Genomic DNA, 5,542 nt, shown 5'->3' with positions numbered 1-5,542 from the left:
TAAACACCCTATGCTGAAATCTTGCAACATCAAAGCGAATATAACTGTAACTGTTTCAAGAAACCGAACTGAGCACATTAGCACTTGTTAAAAGTCCTCATAGTCCTCTTAAAGTTCAGTAAACGAGGTTATGTGAGCATGCTTCACCTGACCACACGCTAATACTATAGGCTACACTTTCAAGCCATTTAGACCTATGCTGTACTCCTAACAGGCCCATGGCCTCTTTACACCGTGAAGACCAGCGAAACCCATGTGCATCTGTGCCTCTGAGCAGCAGCAGCAGGAGCAGCAGCACCCTCCCCGCCTCCTCCGGGCACTCTGGATTTGAGGATGAGGACGCAGAACATCAGGACCCTCTCTCTCATCCTCTCAATTATTTTCTACCTGCTTGTAGGAGCCGCAGTTTTTGACGCACTAGAGTCAGAAAGCGAGAGTTCAAGAAAAAAAGGCGCTGGAGCAGAAGCTGAGCGAGCTGAAGAAAAAGTACGAGGATGATTTCAACCAGATCTAGTGAGTGGTCCATCAGACAGAGCCGCATCGCGCTGGGAGGCAGTGGAAGTTCGTCGGCTCTTTTTACTTTGGCATCACCGTTATCACTACAATTGGCAAGTATATAATGTTGTGGCCTGACTTCACGGTATTGTGTGATTTTTGCAGTAATTTTTTTGACAGTTTTTCTTTTTTTGGACCCTGAACAGCAACTCATTGAAGATAGACACATAAACTAGGCCTACCTAAATGATTTTTTGATTGTGAATTATTACTCCTTGTAATGCTGGGATGTAGCTAAAGTTTTGTTTTGTTTTAAATTAGCCCATTTACAGAAAGCAAAGCTGTCCAGAAACACCTGCTGTTGTTGTTCTAGGTCCAAATTCTTGGAATAAGATAGATGTAGTTTGGCCTTTTCAGCAAAATATCAGTAAAGTGATTATGTAGGCAGCTGCATATGTAGTAAAGAAGTGTGCAAAGTTTTTGAAAGTTTTTATTTTTTATTTTTTAATGGTAAAAAACCCCCCAACCCTTTCTTAAAATACCTAAACCACCTCTATGTGACAAAGAAAGTACAGATCAGAAGCCTTAATCTCTTATAGCCACCTTGGGGCCTATCCCAGTTGGCAGTAGGCAAGAGGTGAGTACACCCTGGATAGGTGAGCAGTCAAAGGTTGGCCTGAACAGACCTAAAGCAATGAAACAATAACACTTTTCAGTTACAATTTCTCACGTGCTGTCTTATTGGTCTGATATAAGCTCCAGCCTTCCTGTCCAACCTCAGACTGCGGAACAAAGGACTGAGTGAAACCACCTTTGTTAGAGTGCACGCCCTGTAATGTTAAGAAGCTAAAGTGTCACTATGTTTTCTTACAGCTTGGTAGCTTCATATCTTATGTAGAAACAGTTGCCTTTTGTTAATCACCTATGTCCTTACCATTTCCCAAAAAGCTGAACTAATTGCAGAAATATAAACAGGTTAAAAAGTTGATCAGGCTTAAAGTGAGAAAACCTGCTGTTAATGTCCAGTAAACACTTTTTATCTTACGTTGTGGTGTGCAGGATTGAAAAATATTGGTATCGAAAAATATTGGTATCAAGCCAATACCATGTAAATACAGGGCCAGTATTGGTGATACCAATACTGATACAGATACTTTTAACGATAAAGATGGCTTATGTCAGAGAGGGCAGTGAGATGAATGAGATTAATCATCAGTTTGCAAAGTCTGAACACATTTTCCAGCTTTTTGTGGGGGTTTTTTTTGGAGACCTGGAATGTAAATGTGCTTATCACTAAAGGACTTTCAGTCAGCTTCTGTTGTTTCAATGTGCCAGAGGCTATAAATAAAATTATGTGACAGTCAACATAAAAAAAGTTCCGATATTTTTCATAGCCCGTGTTTGACTTGTATTTTTTCATTTCTATTATACTTATTTATTTAACACAATTCCATGGACATACTGAACATAGAGGATAGAAACAAAGTATCGATACTGAGGTGCTAGTACTGATCTGATACCAATACCAGCATTGGTATCGATATTTAGATCAATCCGCTGCCTCTAGTGTTAAGTATTCCCAAATAAACAGTGTTCACTTATCACTGTGTGTTCAGCCTGCTCTGTCACCAACCTTCTCTTTAGTTGCACCTCCCAAGTTTCTCAGTTTGCTATTAAGTGCTGTGGAGGTGGCGGACACTGGTATTAACAGAGCTTTTACACATGTACACCGCTAGCAGCTGCTTCTGGAAATGAGGTTAACGAGGACAGCATGATTGGACCAAACCAGTTAAGCTGCAGTTATAGAGAGATAGCCAAATGTTTCCTGGCACAGCATCAGCAAGCAGTTTTAGTGAGACTTATCTGTGGTTTAACCATGTTTGCTCACATTAGTTTAAAGACTTGACTTTAACCTGCACTGAGTTATGTGTGAGTATCCCTGCCTTGCAGTGTTTACAGCAGCAATATACTAGTTTGATGTCTATGGAGCTTGATGACTATGAAACAGTAGTACTCAACCTTTGACCTGTATTATTCTTTGACTTTGCAGGTTATGGCCATGCTGTTCCGTGCACCAATGCTGGAAAGGCCTTCTGTATGTTTTATGCGCTCTTGGACATCCCTCTGACGCTGGTCATGTTCCAGTGCCTGGGCGAGAGGATCAACACTTTTGTGAGATACCTCCTGAGCAGAGTCAAGCAGGGCCTGGGCTTACAGAAGACAGAGGTGTCAATGGGAAACATGGTCCTGGTGGGTTTACTGTCTTGGGTAAGCACTTTGTTTGTAGGAGCTGCAGCCTTTTCCTATTTTGAGGGCTGGAGCTTTTTAATGCCTCTTACTACTGCTTTGTCACACTTACTACCATTGGGTTTGGAGATTTTGTAGCCTTGCAGACAAAAGATGCCCTCTAGAAGCAACCTACCTACGTGGTATTTAGCTTCATGTACATTCTAGTTGGGCTGACGGTCATCGGAGCATTTCTTAACCTGGTGGTGTTGAGGTTTCTCACTGTAAGCTCAGGTGAGCTTGATGGGAGCTCCACAGCAGGGGAAGAAGAGAAGGAGTACAGGGAGATCATGGACACTGGAGAAGGAACTGCTGAGGACCTATGTAAGGATGATGAAGATGAACTTTGCAGGCTTACCTTTCCCATGGAGGGTTGCAACAGCTTTGTCAGCCTCCTCTCTTCTCCTGCAGAGGAGCACAGACCTATTATACCCAAGAATGTAAACTTGCCTGAACCCAGCAGACTCCAGGCTTTGTTCCTTTGCATGTGCTGTTGCATGGACGTTTACAACAGCGCCTCTCAGTCCCACTGTGACCAGACAAGCGGCCATAGCAACCCTGTCTTTTACAGTACCATCTCCTACAGAGGGGACCAGGCCCCTTGCAGCTTCTACACCATGTCATCACAAGCCTCCCCCAGCAGCGTGGCACTCTGTCTGGGCAAGAACAATTCTCACAGCAGGTGGAAATCACTCTGACTGAGATCTTTGAAAACTTGAAGTTGAAATAGCCTTTGTTTTGTTTTGGATCTTTGTACGCACAGAGCCCATAAAACCATCTGATTTTCTGTTTGGTGGAATAAACTGCCTCATGCTTTCTTTGTTATGAAGCTTGTCTGATAAAATGTAACATATTAAAACTAAATATGCAGTTTATATTGTATTTACACTGAACATTACCAATGATCTAACATTTGAGGTATATCAATAAAGTATAGTTTATGCAACTTTATGGTTTTCCTTCACTATATCACCTGCAAAAAACAAACCAGCAAATTAAAAAACAAAAGAAACAAACAAAAATAAAGCACCCACACAACTTGAGTATGAATACGTTGTCTTCTCGCTGCAGCACTGTCTCATGTGACCTTTTTTCTGACCGTTATTTCCAGTCAGTAAACTTTGCTGTTTCCTGTCAGTAGTGTTCACTTCATTGCTCTGGCTAGTTCCCCAGGTAAAAATGTTCATCTTTATTGCTCAGTTTTGGGGGACCTGGAGACGGACACATGGTAAAAGATGACTGAATGACGGCAGTAGCCAGGTAAAAACCAATCATATCATCTCTGTCAAAGAACAGAAAATGAGCCATGGCACAGAAGTGGCCTCCAAGTACAAGCTATTGTCTCAGATGTGTGGTTGAATGACACATTGCAGATTAGATTTTTAATACAAACCACCGATACTTACATACTATGTTATGTAATGTCTTCAGTGGATCTGAATGAGCTTTCCACCCTGAGAAAAACCCACTGATGTCAGGCTGTGACGGAGGTGGACAAAGGTGGGCATGTATCTTAAAGAAGGGGTTAAGCAACACGGTGCTATTAGTTGGATTATAGGTAGGGGTAGAATACACAGGTACATTTAATGAAATACTGTACAAATAAAGAATATATGTATATGTACAGGGAGTGCAGAATTATTAGGCAAGTTGTATTTTTGAGGAATAATTTTATTATTGAACAACAACCATGTTCTCAATGAACCCAAAAAACTCATTAATATCAAAGCTGAATGTTTTTGGAAGTAGTTTTTAGTTTGTTTTTAGTTGTAGCTATTTTAGGGGGATATCTGTGTGTGCAGGTGACTATTACTGTGCATAATTATTAGGCAACTTAACAAAAAACAAATATATACCCATTTCAATTATTTATTTTTACCAGTGAAACCAATATAACATCTCCACATTCACAAATATAAATTTCTGACGTTCAAAAACAAAACAAAAACAAATCAGAGACCAATATAGCCACCTTTCTTTGCAAGGACACTCAAAAGCCTGCCATCCATGGATTCTGTCAGTGTTTTGATCTGTTCACCATCAACATTGCGTGCAGCAGCAACCACAGCCTCCCAGACACTGTTCAGAGAGGTGTACTGTTTTCCCTCCTTGTAAATCTCACATTTGATGATGGACCACAGGTTCTCAATGGGGTTCAGATCAGGTGAACAAGGTGGCCATGTCATTAGTTTTTCTTCTTTTATACCCTTTCTTGCCAGCCACGCTGTGGAGTACTTGGACGCGTGTGATGGAGCATTGTCCTGCATGAAAATCATGTTTTTCTTGAAGGATGCAGACTTCTTCCTGTACCACTGCTTGAAGAAGGTGTCTTCCAGAAACTGGCAGTAGGACTGGGAGTTGAGCTTGACTCCATCCTCAACCCGAAAAGGCCCCACAAGCTCATCTTTGATGATACCAGCCCAAACCAGTACTCCACCTCCACCTTGCTGGCGTCTGAGTGGGACTGGAGCTCTCTGCCCTTTACCAATCCAGCCATGGGCCCATCCATCTGGCCCATCAAGACTCACTCTCATTTCATCAGTCCATAAAACCTTAGAAAAACCAGTCTTGAGATATTTCTTGGCCCAGTCTTGACGTTTCAGCTTGTGTGTCTTGTTCAGTGGTGGTCGTCTTTCAGCCTTTCTTACCTTGGCCATGTCTCTGAGTATTGCACACCTTGTGCTTTTGGGCACTCCAGTGATGTTGCAGCTCTGAAATATGGCCAAACTGGTGGCAAGTGGCATCTTGGCAGCTGCACGCT

At 42.0% G+C, this 5,542-nt stretch overlaps 1 pseudogene across 1 annotated transcript; it reads left to right on the top strand.

Annotated features, from left to right (window-relative positions):
• Positions 1 to 260: 260 nt before the first annotated feature.
• LOC309707418 (potassium channel subfamily K member 15-like) lies at positions 261 to 3,479 on the top strand (annotated as a pseudogene). Its single transcript has 2 exons — positions 261 to 608; positions 2,546 to 3,479. The product of its transcript is annotated as a potassium channel subfamily K member 15-like (transcript).
• The last annotated feature ends 2,063 nt before the right edge of the window (positions 3,480 to 5,542 follow it).

The sequence above is a fragment of the Aulonocara stuartgranti genome, assembly GCF_965226115.1.
Source record: "Aulonocara stuartgranti genome assembly, chromosome: 5".
Taxonomy (NCBI): Eukaryota; Metazoa; Chordata; class Actinopteri; order Cichliformes; family Cichlidae; genus Aulonocara; species Aulonocara stuartgranti.
This window is presented reverse-complemented; position numbering and strand designations above follow the sequence as displayed.